This window comes from Macaca thibetana, chromosome 10 (genome assembly GCF_024542745.1).
Source record: "Macaca thibetana thibetana isolate TM-01 chromosome 10, ASM2454274v1, whole genome shotgun sequence".
Lineage (NCBI taxonomy): Eukaryota > Metazoa > Chordata > Mammalia > Primates > Cercopithecidae > Macaca > Macaca thibetana.
The window spans coordinates 90,922,590-90,948,448 of NC_065587.1; the positions used below are offsets into that span (position 1 = coordinate 90,922,590).

The window sequence follows — 25,859 nt, forward strand, 5'->3', positions numbered from 1 at the left end:
AAGTAGACTTCTATTTTGAAAAGTTACATGATGGTTAAACGTTACTCCTCTTCATTCTAAGGACAGTAAAGAACAACCCAATTATAATATTTTTACTTAAATACCATTATGAAAAGATTTGACAGGAAATCAGTATTAGCCTGCCATTACTGATAATTTTAATAATACATAAAGAAAGCTGTGTTTATAGTAATCATTACACACAAATGCATTCAAAGGCTCTGCTATTCCATGTGGTCTGTGCTGACTAGGTCAGCATCATTATGTGACTTGGTCTCCAAAGCTAAAGAAAACGTGCAGTTTAAAAACAGTGCAGTTTCTCAAGAGAATGGTTAACAAATTCATAAAATAAATGAAAAGGCAGAGAAGTTCCACGCTAAATTTCCCACTCTGGCTCTTCGCCTTTTGCAGGGGACAAGTCCTAGTTTCTGCCTTCATAGAAAGCAATGTGGGACCGCAGCTGGGTGACGACTGCACCTCCTTCTGGCCTCTGGCAGTGGGGTGGGGATGGGGGCTGCAGAGCCAGGGGCATTTTCAATGTAATTTAGTCCACCTTGCCAGGGTATGGAAGAAAACTAACTTTAGCAGATCTCGCCATGTGACTTCGGACGACAAGTCACTAAACTCTCTGAGACTTCATTTTCCCCATCTTCAGCTCTAGTTGTGATTTGTATGATTCCACCTTTCAAAGAACATAGAGCAAAGTTCAAAAACTTTGAAGTTAGATAAGCTGGTTCAAATCCTAAAGCCAGTCCTTGAGTGCTGTGTGACCCTGGGTGAGTTATAGAACCTTTCTGGGCCTCGGTCTCTTTACCTTTTAAATGAGGACAAGTGTGTACATGATGCTAAATAAGTGAGACAGTCCATGTGAAGGCTTAGCACAGTCTCTGGCATTCAGTAAGAACACAGTGAGTTGGTTTTCTTCCTGTCATTTTAGGGGTTGTAGCAGTAGTGTTTTTGATTGCAGTGGGTTGTTGACTGCCAAGTGAATGATTATACATGGACATGGAAGACGAGATATGAAAAAAGCCACGTGGGTCAGAGTCTCATGGTCAGCTACCATGGCAATCCTGAAAAGCTCCTCTACCTGAATGGCCTGGTCCTGCAGTAATTCCCCTGGAGATACTGTTTCCTTTCTCAACCTTGGAACTCTGCATATTTAGCCAGTTGAGTCAACCCCCAACGGAGTGAGATCAGGCATCTTCAGTGACCTTAAAAAGCCAGCTTGACTGTCTGGCCAAGACTCAGGGCTGGAACCAAATCAGAATTACTAAGATACAGAAAAGAATGCGTAGACGGAAAGCTGCAGTTGCAGCCTCAGAAGACACTGGTAGAAATGCTGTTCAGGAGAATGGGTGTGGATCTGGCGGGCTAGGCACCCCAGGCAGCCCCCTGGCCTGGGTGAAACACCCCTACTTGCTCTCCCCTTTACAAAGGAAGCTTTGGGAAAGAGCATACTTTACCTATCCACTAAAAAGGCAGATGGAGGGAGGGTCTGGTGGTCTGACACGCATCTACTGAGGTAGAAATGGGCAATGTCTCCCACATTCAAGCATCTTAGGGCCTTAGTAAGAGGGGGGATCTCTGAGGGCCTGGCCATGGGCTGCCCTTAAGACAGGTGGCTGGCCAGGTGGCCAAGTGACTTTCCACTGGTGTCATGACACCCTGGAAGTGTTCCCTCTGCCTTTGTTCCCTTTCAGTCAAGTAGTGGCATCCTTAATAGAGCGAACAACACCTTGGTATGAATTGATTTGTCATATTTTTGACCAGGCCCTAAGGAAAGGCTCAGAGACACACTTAGGAGGAAAGGGTGGGAATATTCGCTCCTGGTGACAGTGAGGTTTGGGATCTGATGACAGATAGTTTCCCCCAACTTTTCTGCTCATCTAAAACAATAAAACCCCTGCCTAGATCTTAATCACTGAAGGAAAGCTGATCTCTGACTTGTTGCCCTGGTTTTTTTGTTTGTTTGTTTGTTTTTTGTTTTTGTTTTTTAGATTGCTGTGTATTTACTGCGTGTTTCTTACTGGCTTTGGAGGGATTACCTGGTGCAGGTAAGCTCTGACTCCTTAGAAAAACTGAGCATCGAAAAGAATAAGAGCAAACAGTAGGGTATTGAGTAACATGACAGAGGGAAGACTGCAGTGGTCTTTTCTATTAAAGTAAAGCAGGACTAATATTCTACATTAACATCCAAATTATGCAGAAACAATAATCAGTGCTCCATGAGTGATCAGCCTAAGGATTAGTTATGGTGCACGGGGGTTTTGATAGGGCATTAGGTTTGGTTTCCGGACCAATGGATGGACATTTTAAGAGAGCACTCTTTACTCTGTGTCAACTGCAAATAATAACAACACTCCACTTTCATAAGATGGATTTTAACTCTTGTGGTAATACTGGTGCTCTCGAAATCAAATTGTCAAGGCCAAAGAGCTTCTCCAGTGCCCATTCGTTCCGGCACTGCCATGGTCTTCACGAGCTCCTTATGACATCCTGAGCCAAGGTCAAATCCCCTCCTGGGCGTGCACAGACCTGCCCCACCTCCTGCCCATGCCCTGTGCCATCTCTTAAGCCTCCCACCCATGCCCCTTCCTGAAGTCACCCTGGCTGCTCTGAGGTTCCCGTGGCTCCTTCTTTGTCAACTTTGCAGACGAGGTCACATCAATGCCTTAAGATCCTTCAAGCACGTGGACTGTGACTTCCTGCCTCTCTTGTCTTCTCTGGTAACCAAACGTACTTTGCTATGAAGAGAAAACACCTTGGTAACCAACATGGCTCTTAATCACATCCTGCACTTTCTCTTTGTCTTTTCTTTCGTGTGTGTGTGTGTGTGTGTGTGTGTGTGTGTGTGTGTGTGTGTGTATTTCTCAGCGGCTGGCATTTAATCCACCAAAGGGGCACCTGTGCTTCTGTATCCACACGGAGTGCTGGAGACACCCTTAGGGTCAATCGACATGTCCCCTGTGTCCAGCACTGCCCCAGACTGCAAGGTGCATTTCCCTGGGAAAATCAGAAATGATGTGTTTTCCCCCAATTCTTCCCTATATCAAGCATTTAGGGGCCCCAAGAGAGACCAACATAGAAGTACTTCCTTTTCTCTCCCTGTTCAATAAATAACATTCTGAGGCTGAGGACAGGGAGGTGTGGACAGCAGAGTCCAATAGCAGAAGCCACCCAGACTAGATAAACAGGAGGGGGCAAATGAAAATAAGCAGGTGAGGAGGAGGTTGGGAATGGCCGGGAGGACTGGGGGTGTGTGGCAGGGAGTTTGGACTGTGGACAGCTGCTGAGCAGAGCACCAAGGCCAGGCACGTGTGTCGCTGAGGCGAACTTCAGCACAGCAGAGGTTCTGTCCTTGCAGGGGACAGGGCCCAACCTCCAGGACAAGGAGTGGACCTAGCAGTTACCGTGTTCGCACTCAGTATCAGAGATGCTGCTGAGAGCTTGGCACCAGCACTTTTCATTCTGACGAGCGCCCGGCCCTTTGGACTATCCATAATTACACTTGTGTATATGGAGGTAAAACAGACTCAGAAAGGTTAAGTGCACCTGTGTTCCCATGTCACTCAGACAAAATTGAGGTTGGAATTCATGTTTGATTTTGGTTTTTGCTCTTTCTGTTGTACTGGTGCTTCTCGAATGGCTCCAATGTGAGAGAATCTGGATGGTCTGTGCATTCTTTGTGGTGTGTGAATCATGTGGAAATACTGGATGGGTCAAGCTTACAATAGCTGAATATACAATTTCATGTTAAATCAGATACCATCTTATGTAGATTCCATTTAGGAAGTGTTCAATGATTTTTAAAATTACAGGACAGAAACAGAAAAACATTGAGAAAAATCTACTGATTTGATTTTTCTGTGGCCCAGGAAAAAGGTCACTTCTAAAAGTAAATAATAGCAGAAGCCCCATGTCCAGCTTGGGGACCACTATGTTTTCAGGAAGTAGAGTCAGAGACCATCCCTCGCCCAGACTCCAGCTCTCCACTGGAGAGCAGTGAGGAGGTGAGGGTCCCCTGCCCTGCCTCCACCTCCCTCAGGTCTATCTGGCTTGCTACAAATGCCCACCAGACAAGTAAGACAGTGATTTTTGTTTTAGATTTCATCGTTTCATTTTTACATAAGTCATCCTAGCTTCTTGTTAAAAATTACAAAACACAGATAAGCCAAAAAGTATATATAAATGAATTAGTCGTAAAGATTCTCCACTAATACTCAACCAGCAATAAAAATTTGGACCTGTAATCGTTCAGATACTTGCTTTCTGTGCATTTGCAGACTGTAGATTTTTTTTTTTTTCTGGCATGCCTACTGTTCTACATCAGTTAATTCACAGCTGCACTAGTGTTTCCCAAAGATGGGTTCCCATGACGTATACAGTAAAACTGCCCAAGACATATTTTTAAAATGAAGGTTCCTAGACTCTTCATTCTATACAATCAGCATCTTGCACCCCAGATATGCTGAGAGTCTGCTTTGAACAAACTTCCTGGTGATTCTCACACGATTCTCACAGTCCTCATTTTTATCCTGCCCGGGAATACTTCAATGTATTCCGGAGCCTGATTTAGTTATTCAGAGCCCTATTGATAGACATTTAGGCAATTCCTGATGTTTTTCTCAATGGTGTCACTTGTATCAATGTATAGATTGGTTTCTTTGCACAAACCCCTATTAGTGGAGTTGTAGGATTATGGACTCACTGGTATACTGCCATTCTTGTGTCTGTTGGTTGTTGCCCTCTGAAGCAGGAGTAGTGATGGGCAGACCCCAACTGCACCCCCAGCAGGTAACACAGTGTTTTAAGCTCACATAAAGATCTGAAGTATCAGGAGGACGTGCTGAAAGCTGAGGACTGCTGAGATAAGGGAGCCAGCCTTTGTAAGTGTGAAGCCCAGAGATGAAAGCCAACTCGAGCCATGTCCCACATGCACTGGACCTGGGCCTGCCCACTACAGCAGTCACCCCCATGACCTCTGCACCTCCCATGCACAGAGAGGCTCCCAGAGTAATCACTCCCACACTGTCGTCTCTGTGAATGAATCTTCCGCGGGGAGACTTCAGAGAGGGTTTGTAGGGGAAAGAAGAGCTGCCCCCATTGGCACCTCCATGGTTGGCTCACACACCAAACCTGGAAGGGGTGGATTAACTTTCACACATCCCATGTGGCATTCCTTCATTCAGCAGATAAAGGTTAGAACATTTACCTGTCGGCAAGTATGATGGGTGCTGGAGCCACAGTAGCGGGTGGGACTCAGACCATGACCTTGAGTTCCTTGGACTTCATTTGGGGAGACCAAATTATGGAACAATTAGAATGCCACATGAGTGGAGGTGTAGCAGAGGTAAGGCTTATTATCCAGGGACACAGGGAAGGAGCCCAGACCTCCGGGAGGTCCCAGGAAAGTCATCAGAAAGGTGACACTTTCTCCATCATCTAAAAAGGAAATGTTTTTAATTATGAAAGAAATACACAATTGCAAAAAGTCTAACGCATACAGAGGCATTGAGCAACTTTAGAAACCCAACACATCCTCATTTCCCTAACATAATTACTGTTAGATTCTGGACTCTAAAAATCTATAGTAAAAAGATATATGTGTAGGTACATACATAATGAGATCATAGTTTACAGGATTTTCTTTCAACCAGTTTTCTCACTTAACAGTATAGCATGGGTATCTTCTCATGTCAATACATTTGTGGCCTCCTTTCACAATTATTTCAGTGGCTGTAGAGTCGTGTACATCACAGGTGTTCCATGAGGCATTTAAAACGATAGTACTCATCCTTGTTATTGATCAGTGTTGTATTATGGATTTTATGGCCGGGATCCCCTCAGGCCCTATCAGAGATTCCACTTGGAGCTGCTTTTTTGGACACAGGTTCCCTTATCAGCACCAATGGGTCTCTTAATGAAAATCTAGCATCATAGTAGATCGTTGAGTCCTGAATATAATGTCTTAGAAGTAAGCCTTAAATGTAAAAATCAAGGAAGCTCAAGTTACTGATAGACCTACTAATATTATAGGTGAGAACACTAAAACGAGAGACACATTTTCCTAAGGAATGTTCTAGACTTTCAAATGTTGGCACTGTGGGGGCCGCCTCTCAGCGAGTTGACTACTGATGACCTCTAATGGCAATTCAAGGTACTGCACAATAACCCTGTGGAAAACTGGGAACTGCTTGTATTATGTGTGGTTAATCCAACCGCAGTTGTGAATTCCCAAGGTCTTTGAAAAGGTGCTAAGTTGTCTCATGATTAGAAGGGGGCTTAACAGAGTATCATGGTGTAGGTCCAGTGAGTCATGCCTCAAATTGGACCACTTGGTTTTTGGCTGGAGCAAACGATCATTTTCGTAGATGCGTAATATTGTGCATAATGTAAAGATACACACACATTTAAATGTCCACATTAACTCACCCACTAGTTAAGTATCAGAGGGCATATTAATCCTATGGTTTGAAGTCTCCTGGTTTTTTTAGCACAATACTACCAGGGCAGTCCAGAAATACCTGCAACCATTCATTGCCTGTCTAATATTTGGTTTTGAAGGGGTGGATCAGGCAGAGGGTCTTAGGCCACTGCCGGTAAATGCCAAACTAACTCTGAGGTCAGAAGTCCCTGATGCTACATCCCCAGGTTCAAAAGCCTAAGAAGCCTTCATTTGGACTGGGCAGTGTCCCTTCACCTGAGAGAAATCAACGACAGCAAGTTTCTGAATAACTACTGAAGTCCACACCTGAACCCGGATGGACCAGAGCAGCCATAAAGTCCTTAAAGCACCTGACCAGCCTCCTCGGTGGGCTATTTTTGTAGAAAAAAAATGAGTCCTAGAAAACAACCAAATACCCATTGTTTGGCTGTGTTTATTTTCCGTCAAGAGTGATGCAGATGGCTTGCCCAGCGAGGACCCACTCAGCGTCTAAAGACTTTAGGCAAATGGAGGTGGGTGGACTTTGGCAGTGGATGGAAGGAGAGAGCAGAGGAACTAAGGAAAGAGTGAGAAAAAATGATCCTGACCATCAGGAAAAGTACAGCCAAGAGAAACTGCTCAGATGGGGAAAAGGAGGAGCACTGGGGGTACATTTTCACATAATGCAATGACACAGTAGTGATGTGAGAACTCATTTAAATTTTCTCTCCAAAACTTCAGGGTGAGACTACCTGAATTAATTTCTATTTTATGAATACCAGAAGAAAAAAAAAGATGGATTTTGTTATTTCAGCAGTACAGTATGTGTCACGTCCAGACACCAGAAAGACCAAGTCTTGTTTTTAACTACTACTTTATGGGGCTGAGTAAGCTGCTGAGACGGACAAAGAGAGCTTCTCCTCCAACTTTACAGTGTTCACTTACCCCCAATCACCTTTCCCACTCCTGAAAGATGAAGGTGTGGCCATAATGCAACGAAATAATTAATGGTGATGTTTGAAAATTAAGAAGACAAATCCTTATGGGCTATTGGTGTTCACTTTTTCTATGTATTTTAAATGACATAATGACATGTGCTGGAATATATATATATATGCGCTGTTATATATATGTATATTCACTGTAGAAAATTTATGAAATACATAAAATAGTAAGGAATAATTAAACCACTCAATTCTACTACATGACAATGATAATATCTAATATTTTTATGTGTATTCTTGTAATTCTTCATTATTTATTGCCACACCTCTATTTCTTTATCCACATCTATATCTACAGAGTTGGAAATAAAATTACCTATTGTATTTTGTGGATCTGTTTTATTTTGCTTTAAAGTGATAAAGATGTTTATTACACATTCTTATAAAATATGATTTAAGAGATGTACAATATTCTGTCATAAATCTACCACAATCTATCATTTAAATCGTTTTCCTTGTTTTATTACTGAAAATAATGCTGTAATGAACATTCGATAACATTTCTTTTGTATGCTTATGCGTTTTACAATTTACTAATAATTCAAATCACTGAATAAAGATGAAAGGGGCTTCCCAATTTCTTCAATTAATGGGTGAAGATGTTTAGGTTCAAAGGTCATAAATGGCTTACTTAAGGCTACACAGAACAAGTGATGATATAAGATAATCAGTAGGGAAATGAGAACCCTCCCCTGGGCCCACTGCCTGGGCCAGGACAAGTGTCCTGTGTCCCTGCTGGTTCCAAGGCTCAGTGGGTCGGCTTCCATGTGTGGTTGCTATGGAGGCCTGGGTGTAAGGGAAGTGCCCACATTATGACTTGAGACCTTTCACTCTTCCCCTCATTTCACCCTCACAGCACACCAGGAAGTTGGTGTGAAGTTTCCATCTGGCAGATAAGGAATCTGAGGACCAGGGGCCCAGAAAAGGCTCCAAGGAACAGATCAGAGATGGGACCTAGTTTCTAGAGAGTTAACTGAAACCTTTTGGGGTCAAGGCCTTTGGGAGGAGTGGGTGAGGAGGACAAGAGAAGTAGGGGGAGTGGAGGAGGGAGGAAAGAAGCATGGGGGAGGGGTGGAGCAGGAGGAGGGAGAGGGAGGAGTGGAGGGGTCAGGGAAGAGTGGAGGAAGAGAGGGGGAGATGGCTCTGCATTTGTAGGCTTCAAGGCATGCTGGACTTTGTTTATGAGTAAAGAGGCCTGGCTCTCAGGTTAACTTTTATCCTGACAGCAGCTACGAAGGTCAAGAATTCTGTATGATTAGGCAGATCCATATGAAACTGCCATTCTTCCAGGCCAAAAGGGATGAATGCTGGCAATTTCATGTAGTTTAAATCAATCTTTTCTCCTCTGTCTCACTATTAGGAAGGGGTTACTTGTTTCTACAAATGCAGAAACCATAGAACAGAGAAGTCAAACAACTTCCCAGGGTTTTTACTTGTGAGTGAACCGGTTTTTATACCTGAGCTGTGTGACTCTGGAATCTGCCTGTTCAGTGCACATTTAAACAAGTGCCCTTTCTGCAAGTGTCTCTCTGAGCTCTCTTTCTGTGATTTAAAATGTCAAGTGTATAAGAAAATGCTTCCACTACTTGACCCTACCCATATTCACACCAATCACTTCTGCCCCTCAGTGGCCACAGAACATTAGCAAAAGCAATTGCACAGCATGCTATGAAGTAAAGAAAAAGGTTGTCACAGCCGCTAAAAGGGAGAAAATGCGCAGACCACGCCAACCACAGCACAAAAATAAGCCTAAATGTACAAAACAAGAGAAATTTAAAAAGAAAATTGAACATATCTGGGATTTTAAAAACAAACGTGGAGCTCTGCTGTAGAGAAGTCCTGTGTCCTACAGGAGCCAGAGGAGCTACAAACAGCCCACCTGACGAAGGCAGATGGAGGACAGGAGCTGCAGAGTTCTCTCTGCACGTTCACAGAAGCGCCGTACCTTTCATCGGGAAAAGAAAATGCACAAAAAGTTGTCTTTTTTTTTTTTTTTTTTTTTGTAAGTGGTTGACAAAGAAGAAACCGAAAGCAAACAAAAGCTTGTATAAAAATTCCAAAAATGATAAAGCTCACATTTCAAACCAGGGCAGGAAAGGACTAAGGGCGAACTTTGTGTTTTTCATTGCTATTGATATTGAACCTTTGAGCTATATTTTTCAGACAAGATAAATTAAAAATGTAAAAGTAAATAAACATGAATATTAAAAAATAAAAGAATTAAAGGTTATGTTTTCTTGATTGATGTGCATTAACTAGCAAGTAACTTATCAGAGGAAATTTATTATTGTAATTCTCATGTTCTTTCAGTTATTGGAGGAGGAAAATGAAAGGCAGGAAGCTGCACAAGTATTATGGATTTTGTACAAATTTACAGTGTGGTAACATTGTATTTCCTGATTCTGTAGCAGAACCAGAAAACAAAGACTACGTTCCAGGAAAGGATGAACTGTGATAAGCATTGAGATGTAGGGATGGAACCTACAGAGTCCACGGAGGTGCTGGGAGAAGCCTGTGGAGCTGATAGTTTAAATGAGTCACTATAACATGTACCTGGAGATGCTCATCTTTGGGTGCCACCCCCCGTCCTGGTTTTCCTTTTATTTCTGGCCACTCCCTCTCCATCTCCTTAGTGAACAACTCTTTCCCTCCCTGTTGAGTGGCAGTTTTACTCAAGGATCTGTCCTTGGCACCCTGCCCCCACCTGTTCTTTCCATAAACCCCCAGTCATCACCTCCAGCTGAGCCCTCTCTTCTGTACTTCAGACCAACTGCCCAGATGACACCTTCACTTCCATGTCCCCTGGAATCTCAGCCTCCGTGCTTACAGAACTGGTTTTTTGATACTTGATTCCACTTCTTTTAACTTCACTCACCATCACTACCACCATCAACACACACAGGTCACTCCCTGGGCATTCCCTAACTTTATGACTGGTCTTCTATCCATGTTTACAATGCGGATACCTTAGATTGGGTTCCCTAAAAGAAGATGCTTAGAAAAGGATGTGCAAGAAAGTAGTTTATTTGGGAGGCAACTCTAGAATACACCAATAAGGGAGTAAAGAAGTGAGATAGGGAAGAAAAAGCAGCCAATAAAAAGTGCACATCAAGCCAGTCCCTTTTGTGGGCAACTGGGGTTCACCCTATGGAGAAGTCTGGGAGACCACACAGAACATGCCTTAGCATTGACCCACCCAGAAAGTGAGGGAAGTGGGGTATTTATTTGTCAACTCTCTTCTTGAGAGTTCCTCCTTGGGGGTGTTAATTCTGTTAAACTTAAGCCTGGCAGCCCCTCAAGGAAAGACATGCAAATGCTGGCAGTTCAAAGTTGGGCTGGCAAGCACCAAATGACAAGGGCTGAGGGAATATGGGAGGGGTCCAGAAATCTGGGGGCCTCCTCCGACTCCTCCTTCTCCCTCCTTCATGCCTTCCAGTTCCTTTACCAACCACCAAGTCTTGCAGATCCTACATCCTATGTAGCAGATATCTGTCAAATTCTCTCCGTATCCATAGCCAACTCCCTGGTTCAGGACACAATCCCTCATCTGTAGCTTAATGCAACAGGCTCTGAACTTGTCCCTCTGCTTCCAGTCTCCAATTATTATCCATATTAAAGCCCGCAGCAAATCTGATCATCTCACTTACTTACATATAGTTTTATATGGCTCCCTGCTTCCTTTAGAATAAATTCCAGTACCCATAGCAAAGCTTAAGGCATTTGAATGATCTGCTCCAGGTACCATTTTCTGTCCCATTTCTCATCCTCAGGGTCTTGTGAACTTTGGTCTCAATAAACTGTCTTCAGTTCAACAAAAGTGCAGTCCTGCATAGATGTGGTTTTTTTCTTCCTGAAACACTGTTCATGAGTTCCTATAAATTCTTTGCTAAACTAACTCATTCTTCAGGTCTAGCTTGGGCATCACTCCTCCAGGAACGTCTTCTTGCTTCTCCTAATCAAGGTAAGAGATTTCTCCTTTGGGGTTTACTAACATCCTGTATTTCCCTACCAAAGCCTCAATCACACTCCATTACAATCCCCTGTTTGCTTGACTGCATCCGTTTCCAGGCTGAAAGCTCTGAGAGAACAGGAACTCCAGGCTCCTCCCTTTCTACGTTACCTCTCCAGCACCTAGCACAGTGCCAGGGTGAGCACGTATACTGAATAGATGAATGAATGAATTGTTGAACTAAGTGACTGCCAAACAAGTAATAAATTATGAATCATTAAACTCCTAATAAAATTTAATTTGTCTATTCATTGCTTTGGATGAAGATACTTTTTTTCATGGCTAAAGGCCTGTGAGGTTAATGACACAGTCTGATTCAGATCTCTTTGAAAAGATAGTGTCAAAATTGTACCACAATCTGGCAGCTCCCAAATCATTGTTGATAAGCCAATTTCAGACTTGTCTACACGTCAAGTTATTTTTTTCTCAGGGAAAAGAAGAGCGTGCATGTGCACACACCTGCCACTCACAGCCATAAGACTATGAGAGGGTGGGACTCATTGGAAGGCAGGGGGCCTTTTTATTTCTCTTTCTCTGACCGATGATGCTTAGCCACATGCTTGTTATTAGTGGACAATCAATAAGTATTTTCTGAATTAAAACCCACATTTGAATTTCTGAAACATAAGATTTATTTTATTAAAATAAGAAAATATACCTATGCATATACCTCCCCAAATTGAAAAAAGGTATTCAAACAAAGACTTATACACAATATTCATAGCATTATTCATAATAGAAAAAAGTTCATCAGCTGATGAGTGGATAAAAAAAATGTGTTGTAACCATCACCACACGAGGGAACATTATTCAGTCATAAAACAGATAAAGTACTAACACATGCTGCGACTTGGATGAACTTTGAAAACATGCTAAGTGAGAGAAGCCAGATATCACATGATTACATGTATATGAAATACCCAGAATAGGCAAATCTATAGAGGCAGAAAGTGGATGAGTGGTTTCCAGGGGTTATGGGGAGGGGGAGTGGAGAGTGCCTGGTAGTGGGTATTGAGTTTCTTTCAGAGGATTATGAAATGTTCTGGAATTAGAGAGTGGTGATGGTGTGCAAATTTGCAGTATACCAAAAACCATGAAATTGCACACTTTAAAAGGGTAATTTATGGTATATAAATAATATTTTAATTTTCAAGAGATTGTGGCTTAGAAAACTAGAAAATATATCACAGTGAGAAAAATACAAACTTTACATTTAGGTGGATTTACGTTAAATTCTGACTCTACTATTTACTAGTTAGAGCCTTGGAAAATTATTTAACTTCCATGAGATTCAGATTCATATTGTGCAATATAAAAACAATAACATCCGCTTTTAGAGCTGTTGTAAAAGTAATTGGTAAGTGTGCGGACAGAATTTTGCCACACATATGTGTAATTAACATCATTATTAATACTGTATTGATAATTTGATGGTTAAGATATTATAACTGAAAGGTGACAGCTGTATTTTCCCTCATGTGAAGCCCAATCTCCTCTGGGACTTGTTGGCAGGGTTGAGAACATCCACGTGGATAATCCAAGTAGAAGTGGTTGATGCACATCACTGGTCCACCCCGTTAGCGATGGAGCAACAATGGTCATCTGCAGGGTTTCTACACAAGACTCTAACTCCTGATGAATAGGGGAAAAAATGGTATCATTTCTGCTTAGCCCAGGTCTCTGTACCTTCTGTAAATTTCCATGGTGTTTGAGTTCTCATTCTGTGGACTGTATGGAATTAATCAAGCTTTGGCCACTGGTTTAACCACAGACTATACTCTTCTACAGTTTCCCACAGCAAGGGCGGTGTGCACTGTCCCTGATCCAAGGGCTCCTTTCAGGTTGCCTGAAGTCCTTCGAGATCAAGAAACCGTTTGGAATTAAGGACACCAAACCTTGTGAGATATTTTGTTTTGTGTGTGTGTGTTTATTTTTATTTTTTTTAATGGAGAATGAAGGTGAGCATACAAATGCATAACATTCCATCAGAAAATGAAACTAAACCCTTGGTCGAAAAAAAGTGATTCAGCAACAGTTAAATGAGTGGAGGTGTCTTAAAGGTAATCTCATTATTCTCAAAGTATCTCTAAGATTGAGACACCAGATTTATGAACTGCCATCTCCTATATGAAAAGATAAAGAGAGAATAAATCCATGTTCATACTCACAACTGGGCCAGAGGATCCAGTTTTCATTTGATTTGAACAAGGAGAAAACGTTCATCAGGCTTTAACCAAAATACTACATATTGATTTAAGTTAGTCAACTAAAAATGGGCAAAATGACAAAACTGCTCCATAAGTAGCCATGCTACACACCTGAATACACACATCATGTTCAACAAGCAATCATTTAATTTTACTCTGTGCTGTCGCTTGTTTGCTTTCAGAACACTGCACATATGATAAGAAACTTAATGTTCTGCTTTCCATGTAGCATTTTCACGATGCCCATGAAATTCTGAACCATATGATTTTATATTGTATGCTTTCTATTTTTCATTATCCAAAAGTATAATTTTCTACTGTGCTCTGGTACACAGTATGTATGAATGAAATAATGTGTTTTTCCACAGTGATGCAAAGAACTTTCACTCTTTTTTACCAAAATAACATGTCTATGTTACAAAATCAAGCTTTTTGTACGTATTAAACTGTTTATAGTTTGTACATAGCAAACTGTAAGTAGGTACAATCCTTTTAAACTTGTGAGTTACTTAACAAAAATTTCTTCTTAATTAGAAAAGTCAAACTATTTTCTCTTGTCATTTGACCTAATGACCCCATTGCATGGTTTTGGGACAGCAAATATACTTTAGTATGAGAAAGTTAACTCCAATATTTATGGAAAACTACAACGTCAAAACTCTCCCTATCTGTGTGCTGAGTGTGGGGCTCTGCTTTGTAAAAAGCAAATGGACAGAATCACAGAAAGTTGTGTTTGTCCTTCCACAGCCATAGCATGCTTAGACCATCTCGACTACAGGTAGGTAAAGTTTGAGAGTCAAATTCCAAATTCCAGATCTTCAACCACGTGGTTACAGTGGAGGCAGCCACGTTTATAAAGTGAGACCCTCCGTCCCTCTCTGGCCACACTGATTGGACCAGACAAAAGCACCTGACCCAAGCTGGGCCAATGAGCGTCTTCCATTTGAAACTACCAGAAATGGCAACTAAAAGAGCTTAGTTTTAACTTGGCTGTATTTGACTGCAGTATATAATTTTGGAAAAAGAATGCAGGGTCTTTATCTCTTCACCAGGTGGGAAATTGAAGGCTCATCTGCAATGATGAAGAATAAAAAGCCCTCCTGGAGTGAAGCAAGGCTGAGAGACAGAAGAGAGAATGTCCTGGGCTCCAATCAGAGAGGAGGACTGTGTTTCATTACAGTGGGGAGGATCAAGGGGCTCCCTGGTCCCCTGCTTCCAAGAGCCCCCATATCCTGATAACCAAATCTCTCCTTCCTTTTATTTCCAAAATTCCTCCAGTGGATTTTCTGTTATTTGTAATCAAGAGAATCCTGACCACAAATCACAATACTAAATATTTTTGAAATCCAAAAAGATATAAGGAGAGTGTGAGTTTAATAATCATTAACAGCTGGTCTGAGGCTTGAGGGGGTAGAGACTGTGAAAGTAATAAAGTCATGAGAGGATTTCCCTTGAAGTACGTCAGCGCGAGTGGCTCACATTGTCATTCATGCTTTGTCATCACCCTGTGAGGGTGTATATCATTAGAAAGATGAGGCTACCACAAAAATATTTTTTGAATAAACCACCTGAAATCGCCTTCAGCTTCAACAATGCCTTTTCTCCATAGTGTAAGAAAGGTGATTGTGCAACGCGTATCTCAGCCCTCACAGCATTCCTAGGATATGGGGATGTTTTCTCCTATTTTGCAGATTTAAAAAAAAAAAAAAAAAAAAAAAAGCTTGACTTGGAGAACTAATTTGCTTCAAATCACACAGCTAGTCAAAGACCAAGAAAAGGCTTGGACTCAATTCTTCTGGTTTTTAAGCAAAACATTTTTCTCTATGATACCTTGCCCTTGTTCCTGTCTGTTTGCTAGACAAGAATATTGGTTTCACTGCATTTAGTTATGAAAGTGCTTAAGGAGTTACTTTATCATTTCGGAAAGGGTGTGTTAAGAAACACGTTATTTAACTTACTTTTATTCATATTTTTATATTGTGTAAAAATTGCCAGAAGACATAGAAGCAGAACATTTTGCCTTAATAGCATCTTAAAGATCCCTAGCTGGAAGCCTCCAAAAGAAGTTTGCATTGAGACATGGTTTTACTAAACATCTGGAAATGTGCACATTCATATACAGGAATAAGAACTTCGTTTCATAACAAAAACAATAATTATATAACACTTCTTAATATTAGGTATCACTTCCTAATATTTTCACTTTCACACTCAGCTAAATTTTAATACGGATTATCTTGCTCAATTCTTAAACCAATCTGTATAAGGCAGGCAACATAACTTTTCCAAAGTCGTACAGGGAACAAAAACCAAAACTAGGACCCAAATCAAGGATTCTCTGATGATCTCCATGCTTGTAATGTTCTCTTTCTTTTTCCCCCACTGGTATGTGGACCATGGTCTTCTTAACAAAAGAGCTGCAATATGTGGCATTAATTATTATATACACACAGAGACACATACACAAATACAAAGGAGATTTGCTATTAACTTAGATTGTACAATTAAAAACCAAAAGCCAGTCATTACCATATGGCTTAAACCGGAACCTGTGTTCTAGTTCCAATATCAGGTAAATATGTTATTACTGAACTAACAATGTAAGAAAAAAATATAGCTTCAATGGTGAAGCAATACCACATGTTAGAAACATATCAACTTACCATAGTGAATGCTTGAAATTGATGCAAAAGCAGCGGTCAAATGCCAACAGTTATACTTGACCCGTGCAGCTTTTTCCTTTCAAGATGTGTAGCATCCAAAGCAATGGAATGACTCAAAAATATTGTAAGTTTCTAGAAGCCACATCTGTGCAAAAATGGGACCAATTCAGTCATACAACTAGATAATATGTTGAGCAAATCCAGTGAAACCCAGTTATGTCACCAGGTATAGCATGCCGAAATAGAGGCCATTCCTGAGTCTCAAGTTTGAACATTGTGAGTTTGCAGACAAAGACAAAGATACGTCTCTGGGAACATGTTCTGCACCCTGCCCAGGGCCTATAGAGCAGACAATCTTATGAAGTGAGACTGCTCATGGTTTGAAGATGAGCATTGGTCTTGCTGCCCTCTAAATGAAGACAGGACACTCAGTTGCATCCTTATAAGTGGGCCAGGTACAGTGAGAGGGAGGCATGGCTCACAGAATCACAGACATATTACAGAAGACATAGGAAACTTTATAAGCATGAGGTTGTCATAGAACCTTGGATTTTGGTAACAGAGGCAAAGCAGAGAGCTTCATTTAAAAAAAAAGTCTCTGAGGCAGTCATAATGAAAAAGCAGCTCTTTAAGTACAAAGATAAATGTTCACTTGGGAGATTCACCTTTAAGCTTTATTTCTGGTGCCAGTGCAGGGAATGATCCTGTCACAAAATAGAGCTTCCCCTTGTAGTGCCTGAGATCTTAATGGCCTTGAACTGGCCTGCCTTGCAAGAGCAATTGGCCAGCTCTCAAGGGAGGCAAACATCTGCACATATTTTTTGATGACCATGCATCTCACTAATAAAAAATTCCTAATCAAAGAGGAAGGTGTTTGCAGACTACCTATATGAAAAAAGACCTAGAGTATATCAATGCTATTATCATGATTAACTTAATAGAGAACTCATCTCTTACTTTAAAAAATGTACTCTATTTCTCACAAAATTCTTAAACTGGTGATGTATGTGAGTGCTTCTACAGGGTATTAGGTTTAGCTGTTTCAGCTGTTGAGTTGGTTGACATTTGTATTGCTTACTGTTATCTTGGTCTGTGTTTATGTACAGTCTAACAGTAAAATAAACAAACAAACAAACAAAACAAAAACCAAAATTTCAATAGTGGAAAGTAGTTTTCCCCCAGATTGATATTAAAATTTATCTGACCACAAGGTTTGGGAGGCATGATATAGGATACAGTGTGAGCATTCTATTCTTGAAACTAGGAAGTGAGGTGCACACCAGCCCAGCCAAGCCTGCATAGATGATAGTGTGTTGTCTCTGTTTTACGCAGTTATTAATATGAAATGCTTCCTCATTGCATCACCTTGATTTGAGCTTTCAGCAGGATGGTGACAGTTACACTGCTTCAGGAAAGCAGATAGCTAGAACATCATGGGAAAGCACTTATATAAAGACTCTCTCTTTTTTTTCCTTCTTTCTTTCTGGCTTGCTTTCCCTCCTTTGCTGCTGGTGACCACCCATGCTTGAGCAGTGTTTTGGCTGCTTTCCCACTGATGAGTTTTCCAAACCTTGTCAGGAGCTGGCAGTTAAATGTTCTGCCGCCAGCTTACAGAAAATACAAGTTGGATTGCCTTGTTCCTGCTTTCTTTCAAACTTGCATGTTTATCCATCTTCACCTTGATTCCTAGAAGAGTCAAACATCTGATCCTCAGGTCAAGCCTGAAGGAAATGGTTGTCCCAGCTGAAAATAAGATCGATCCCAATTTGCTTTTCAGTGCTCTTGTTAAAGATCAGTGTTTAATATTTTCTCTGTGTGATGCAATGCTTCTTAATAAAAACAAAAAGGGATGTTTGACCTTAACTTTAAGAGGTCCAAGCAACAGTGACGTTCAGCAGAGAGAATATTATTCCATTTGCATGGGTCTGATGAAAGAAATAATTCTGACATTGGATACCCAAGCATAGCTGAGAAGGGAGGAAAAGAGGAGAAATAAAGACAGAATTAGGCGACGGGCCCCAGCAAAACAACACACCACAAGGCATTCAATTCCAGATTAGATCTTGCTTTTATTCCCTTCTCTCAAAAAAAGATGCTTTAAATTATTTAATGGAGAAAGGTAGTACTTTGAACTGCAGGAAAATCAAAATGTTACAGCTCTGAGGGGTTTTTTGGTCTTATGGTATCTCGTGACTAAAACCAGCTTTTAAAAAAAAAGAAACTAAAAAGCAAAGTTGTCTCATCTTTTATAAAAGCAAGTTCAAACATTTGGTACAGATGAAGGCTGGTCAAGCATTTAAACACATAATTTCAATGTCTGATGGCTCTAGAATAAAAGGCACTTGATTCAAAACGGAATGTCATGTTGGTCAGTAATATATGCTTCCACTAAATAACCAAAATACACAAATTGAAATAAAGTGAAATTCCTTTTCCAGAGTTAATGAAAGGTTCCTGTTTGTGAATTTGGGGCTTTGAAGTCCAAGCCTTCCAAACAGCACCAGGAATTTACTGGTGATTTATTACTATTTGGACAAGTGGCGAACAGAGCATTACTCTACGGAAAGTCCACATTCCCTACCTGTCAAGGGAGCCTTCCTGAAATGGGGACACCAACTCCCCTTGCTGCAAGTCCTCCTAGGGCTGTACCTCAGGTGGGGTCCACATAGTCTGGTGTGGTCATCTCTCCTGGGCCAGCGCCCTCCCACTCTCTCTCCTCCAGCCCCCGCCCCATCCTGTGTTGCTCATCTCCCAGTTGCTCTTCCCACTCACCCCAGGCTCCAACAAAACTCACTTTCTCTGCCCTGATCCTTTCTTTGTGACACTTGGGTTATACCATGAACTGATTCTAGGAACAGTTTTGCCTGCATTACTGCTCCATAATAACTGGATGTGGAGAGACTTTTTCAGACCCTTCTCAGATTCTCTCAGGTGGCCAATCCCACACATACAAATAGTGACCACTCTCCCTCCCCATACTTATATGCCCACAGTGCCCATCCTGGGAAAGAACCGTGCCCTAGAACTGTCTAGACTGAAAGAACCTCTGGGAGACAGGGGACTTCCCTGACATGGGTGGGTTCTGAAATAGGAGCATCTGTGGGCTCAGGTGTTGGAGCACTCACGGTCATTGCTGGATGGGACCCAAGGCAGCGACTCAGGGTGTGGGTGAGTATGTGTTTTGACACTACTCATATGGGAGTGTCTGGACAACCCCTCCATAACTTACTACAGTGTGGTCTTACATAAAACTGATCATAACACCTTCACAAAGCTAAGGGGTATTACTGGATTGTTTTCTTATTGTGTTATTTGCTTGGAAACAACATGATTCTAACAACCATTAATATAAACTACCACCAATAAGCCATAGAATGATTACCTTATCTAAAAGTTCAGCTTGCTATTTTTCGAGTCTCTGGTTTTACATATCCTCACATGATCTATCTCAATCAGTGCGTGTATGATAGACTCCTGCAGGTATTCTTTTGTGAAGTGGCTATCCAGATGCAAAAAAAAAGTACAAGACAAAAGCTGTCATCAAGGGCTTCATGGTTTAGTTGAAGATAAAGGAATAGGTCTTAAAGGAATCCGTGAGTGAGGTTACGATGGAGGACAGAGCACTGCAGAGGGTTTCAGAGTGGACCCCCCTGAAGCTGGACAGTGGGGCCGCAGACCCTGGCTGTTCACTTACTGATGCGTACAGGCTTGACACATAGACTGGTGACAGGACCTCTGAGCTTCAGCTTTCACATCCAAAAAGTGAAGACGATGTGGCACCCACCTCACAGGTTCCAGGGAGCGTGAAATGCCGCCGCTGTGCTGTACTTGGAGCTCTGAAATGTGTGGGGAAGGATATCCACAACAACGGCTGATAGAACGTCCTGGAGTCACAAATAACAAGCACTCTTAGGAAAGGTGCCATTTTAGTTAGATATGACACAATGAATAGGATTTGGATCAGAAGGGAAGGACTGTCTATTTCAGGGAGTGGAGAAAAAAAGAATGAGCAATGAGTCTTCATCTGCCTTTGTGTCCCCAAATTATGTCTTGTTTCTCAGGTCTTATGGAAATACTTCCCTCATGTAAGAGAGAAAAAAATAAACATAGTCGTATTACATTTTGGGTGAAACAGTTAAAATCAGAGACATCATGCACAGCTTTGCTGCACACAAAAAGCCTAAAGGAGAAAGAGGAACAGAAAATGTGGTTTAATTAGGATGGAGGTTGGAGGAAAGAATGATCTTCAAATAGTTCAGAGTCCTGTCATTTGGTTGAAACCCATGTCTAAGTAAAACTCTCCATAGTGCCCTCCCTGCCCTTCTTCCCCACCCTTCCTGTCCTAACCAGCTCTTCCCCAGAACAGCTCTCACCTTCCCAAAGCAGAATAAAGCCCAGCACGGTGTTGAAGGAAAGTTGCACTTTTACATTTCTAGATGATTTCCTAACAGAAAACATATGAAACCTCAGAACTAAAACTTGGGTGAGAATTCCAAGCTCCAACCTATGACCTGAAGAAACCAAGTTCATCGGGTGACTTACAAATGTGTTAATTATAACTCTCTTCATAGAATGACATCAAGACATTTGAATATGAAATTTAAGAATTTACTCACCTGCCTTTATACTTCCATCAGGCCAAGTGGCTGGAAAGACAGGGTTTTTGCTTTTTCCAGAACATAGGGATATTCGCTTTCATTCACATTAAACAAGCTGAAAAGCTGTTGAAGTTTCCTTGAGATGTTTGTAAAGAATACTGGAGCAAACATTTGGAAATTTGGGAGAGGCAGAATGCATCTCCAACACTGTACTAGACTCTTGCTTTTTAGTAAATGTTATGTCTGGCTTCACTTTGAGTGTGAAGGATGAATGTTTTTCAAAACTCTCATTGCTGTACAAATATGATGTGTTAATGCCTCAAAATCACTGTTTACCCAGCTGCTTCCATGTAAGGTACCTGGAACTCTCGCCAGAACTTTTTCTGTTTATGCATCTACTCTCATTTTCATTGCCATTTCTGTAGATTATTCTAAGAGGCAAGAGAAGCATGGTGATTTTGAGGAGGTGGCTCCAGATACTCTTAATATTTCCACAGGCACCAAATCCCAGCTTGATGGCAAGATGGAAGTTAACTTGGGTGACATATGCATGATTAGAGAATCCATCATCAGGGCATTCCCACCCACAATTTTCCTCCCAAGATTCTGTTATTCTTTGTTAGGACAAAGACTACCCAGAGGACGTCATTGGAAAGTCTGATGTAGCTATGAACCACAACTTTCCTGTAGAAAACCCTACAGCTGTTCTTGTAATGAGATATGTTCAATTTCAGGAGCTTGGAAAAGTGGAAATATTAGGTTGGCAGTTAGAATAAAATTCAGGAAAGATTCACATAGTTGGTAATTGAAGCTCTAAGAATGCGTGAGGTCATGAAGCAAGAGAATAAATAGAAAGAGAGAAGGCCCAGAGCCAAGCTGCAGCATTCTCCAACATTTAAAGATCAAGAAGGTTGTTTATTCAGGTATGAATAACAATTCAAAAATCTTTAAAATGTAAAGTATTATGTCTGAAGTGGATCAGTGAAATGAGAGCTTCAGAAAGACTCCAGCGAGTCTGGCATCAGAATCAGTTACTGAGGGGGTGTGGTGAGGGGTGGAGGCAGAATGGAGAGGAACATGGGAACTAGGAATGCCCAGCACCCCTGCACAGGTGCTGAGGTTGGTAATGTTCTGCAGCCCAAGGCAAACTCTATGCAGTGCATACCTGGTCGCCTCCAAAAGGCACGTGGAGAGCTTCAAGCGATGCTTCACTTCCAGGAACAGCAGACATTTCTAATCATCTTTACAACTTCCCAAGTAAAGATGCTCGGAGGCTTTCCATGTCAACAGCAGGAGGCTTATCTTCCAGAAAGTTAAGTCTGTGCCATTCTCAGCCTGAGCCAGTATGTTGTGAAGAGCATTACCATGGCGATTTCACATTCTAAAACTGTGTTTGTCTCTTAAATGCCAGGTGCCAATGAGTCATAGAGGTGTTTTATTCTAGAACCATGTACCCTCCAAAAAAGGAGTTTGTACAGTTTTACCAAGAAACTATTATTATTGTCTACAGTTCATGCAGTTCCAAAACTATCTTTGCCTCCTTTTACTCATAATTTGAACCCAGTCTTTTCTAAGGCGCTGGCCTCCCAATGTTGCTGTAGATAATTCAGCCTTGGTTTCTTATGGTTAAAGATTATGACTCATACCAGCTTACAAGCCTGGAGAATTACACTGAAGTTGATGCCCACAGTGATCCGATCTGGAGATTCCATAGCATATTCTGCTACTACCTTGAGAGACTTTTATATTGATACAAATCATGTAATTACCTCTTTATGACAATTAAATTACAAAATAGTCCATGCAGTGATCCATGGTGTCATCTCGTCTTGATAAGGAAGGGGTAGCTAGAGGAGCAATTGCTGGATGCCTTTAAGTCATCCTCCAACATGAACCACCTTCTTATAAAAGATTAGACAATAGCATTTATATATCCAACCTGGATGCTATATTTTCTAAGTCATGTCTTAAGTACAGCATCTAGAAAAAACCTACATCAGTAGTGCCTAAGTCTGGCACTGCAGGGAAGCTGGTTTAAAATTACAGAGCCTTTGGAATTTTCACATGTTCAAAACATCCAACCTAGAGCCTGAGAATCTGTATTTTTAATGAGCATCACTCATGCATTGCTATGGAACACGCATTGCATATATCGCATTTTCTAATATACAGGATCAGGTCAGAGGAAGAATGTCTGTGTATGAGAACTGCCTAAATGATGCACAGTTCCACTGTCTGGTTAGAGTTGAAACTGTTTTTGTACTTACGACCATCCCATGCAATGTCACTGGTTACATATGGTTTACCAGAGATGATCATTACTGCACTCATCTTGGTTGATATGTGGATAATAAAAGGGCCTTATTAGAGGTTTTTCTTATGCTCCACAACCTTCAAGTACCTGCTGATTAGAAAAAGTTAGAACAGTTATCTAAGAGACCCTGGAGGACGTCTTCAGTATATGTCATCAACAAACTCCATGATTACTCCTCTCTTGGCTTGGCACTTTGGTGGGTTAACAATGGGGACGTGCTGCAAGGCTTGTTCCCACCAGCTCCACATACTTGCACGAGGCTTGGAAGGATATGTTCCAGGCATTGACCCAGACTGCATCTATGTATTCCTTTCTTACAAAGGATCTCATTGCCTGTGGGATTTTTGTCTGTCAGAGGTGATCCAGGAGAGACTGGCTGATGGCTGATGCGATCACCTTAGCAGCCCAGGAGACGTGTGTCCTTCAGGTTGTTTTTGACAACAGCAAAACCATCAGGAGCATCCTCTCCTTGATGGGACTTCTCAGAGTGTGGTCCATGGATTTCTGCATCAGCTTCCCCTGGGTGGTTGCTAAAAAACACTCAAAGGCCAAGCATGGTGGCTCATGAGTAATCCCAGCAGTTTGGGAGGACGAAGCAGGGGGATCACTTGAGGCCAGGAGTTCCAGACCAGCCTGGACAACACAGTGAGACCTTGTCTCTAAGAAACTTAGAAAAGAAAATTAGCCAGGCATGGTGGCTACTCGGGAGGTTGAGACAAGAGGAAAGGTTGAGCCTGCGAGTTCAAGGCTGCAGCGAACTATGATTGTGTCACTGCACTTCAGCCTGGGCAACACAACAACACCCTGTTTTACATCATCATAATAATAAAATAAAAACCACTCAACTTCTGGATACCTCCCCAGGTCTACTGAATGGGAATTTCTGCTGGCCCCTGGAATCTGTTTTTAACCATTTCTCCTGGCAAGTCAAATATACAGTAATGTTTTGGAATGAAGGTGCTAATTACAGAGGCTGAGAGGGAAGGAAGCAGTAACTTGCCACCTTTCACCATGCCCAGCTCTGGAATAACACAAAGAAGCCTTGGAAGGGCGAGTTCCACTCTAGTACCTGGCTGTTAACATAGGAGTATTACTGCCAGATCCTAAACCAGCCACACCTTCGGGATTACTCATCTCAATAAACGACATTTCCACTTTATTTATGTAAGTATTTATTTTGAGACGGAGTCTGGCTCTGTTGCTCAGGCTGAAGTGCAGTGGCGCGATCTCTCCCGGGTTTAAGCGATTCTCCTGCCTCAGCCTCCCAAGTAGCTGGGATTATAGGCACCTGCCACCACACCCGGATAATTGTTGTATTTTTAGTAGAGACGGAGTTTTGCAGTGTTGGCCAGGCTGGTCTCAAACTCCTGACCTCAGGTGATCTGCCCGCTTCCACTTTCCAAAGTGCTGGGATTACAGGCGTAAGCCACCATGCCCAGCATTTTCCACTTCTGAGGGTCTCTTTAACGTTTTCCCTCGCCCTCCTCATCCAAAATACAGCAGGAAATGCTGCCTGCTTTCACCAGGTGCCATCACTTTTACCACCTTTGCCTGGACAATGGCAGGTGCCTCTGCTTCTCCCTCCAGGTCCCCTCACCCACTGTTGATGTCCATGCAGCAGCCAAACTGTTCCTCTGAAAACAGCAGTCAGGATATGTGATATCACAGCCCAAACTTTTCAATGACTTCCAGCTTCGCTATAGAATAAAACCGAATGTCCTTACAGTGGCCACCAGGTCCCTAAATATCACATCAACCTCTGAGAAGCCACACTGACTTCTCAGACCTTGTTTCGCTCCACTTCCCCAGGACCTGCCCCCCTGCCACTCCTGAAGGACATCAGACTTGCCTCTCCCGGGACTTTGCAGGGCTGCTCCCTCTGCCTGGAATCCTCCATCTCTAGGAGCCCCTCCATTCATGCTGGTCTCTGCACAAATGGCACTGCCCTGTGGCATCTCAGATGACCTGTCCTGTAGAGCTTCCCACCACTTCTTCTCCCTTCTACTTCACTTTCATTCATAGCACATTTTATTTCCTGATGTGTATGTTTTATTTGGTCCAGTTCTGTTGAGGGCCCTCTCCCAGGAAGCAAACTGCCAATTTCTCACTGTATCTTCCATGACACAAAGAAAGCTAGCTAGCTAGCTCTCTGGCCGCTGCTGCTGCTTCTTCTTCTAAATAAATGTTGTTGTACATATTTGGGGCTTAGAACATGATGTTATGGGATAGGGGCAGTAAAATGGTTACAATAGTGAAGTAGTTTAACATGTCATCTCAGTTACTTTTTTGTGGCAAGAGCAGCAAAAAGCTACTTACTTAACAAAAATCTCTAATGCAATGCAGTGTTATTAACTTTAGTCCCCAGGATGTGCATTAGGTCCTGAGACATGCCATGTTACATATCTGCTATTTTATATCCTTTCACTTATATCTTCCCATTTCCTCTACCCCCACCCGGCTCCTACCACCACCTGTGGTAACTACTGTTTCATTCTCTGTGTATTTGAGCCTTTAAAAAATATTCCATCTATAAGTGAGATCATGCCATATTTTTCTTTCTGTGTCTGGCTTATTTTACTTGGCACAATGTCCTCCAGGTCCATCTATGTTGTGGGAAATGGCAGGATCTCCTTTTTAAAG

The 25,859-nt window shown here is 41.9% G+C and overlaps 2 long non-coding RNA genes across 2 annotated transcripts; both read right to left on the reverse strand.

The window, feature by feature from the left end:
- Positions 1–2,151: 2,151 nt before the first annotated feature.
- LOC126929329 (uncharacterized) lies at positions 2,152–19,800 on the reverse strand. The gene is made up of 5 exons (XR_007717141.1): positions 19,690–19,800; positions 17,673–18,274; positions 16,308–16,452; positions 5,213–5,442; positions 2,152–2,744 (listed from the first exon to the last, which is right to left on the reverse strand). It is a non-coding gene; the product is annotated as an uncharacterized LOC126929329 (long non-coding RNA).
- Positions 19,801–20,332: 532 nt separating this feature from the next.
- Positions 20,333–22,260, reverse strand: LOC126929330 (uncharacterized). Its single transcript, XR_007717142.1, has 4 exons — positions 22,071–22,260; positions 20,924–21,336; positions 20,681–20,751; positions 20,333–20,487 (listed from the first exon to the last, which is right to left on the reverse strand). It is a non-coding gene; the product is annotated as an uncharacterized LOC126929330 (long non-coding RNA).
- Positions 22,261–25,859: the final 3,599 nt, after the last annotated feature.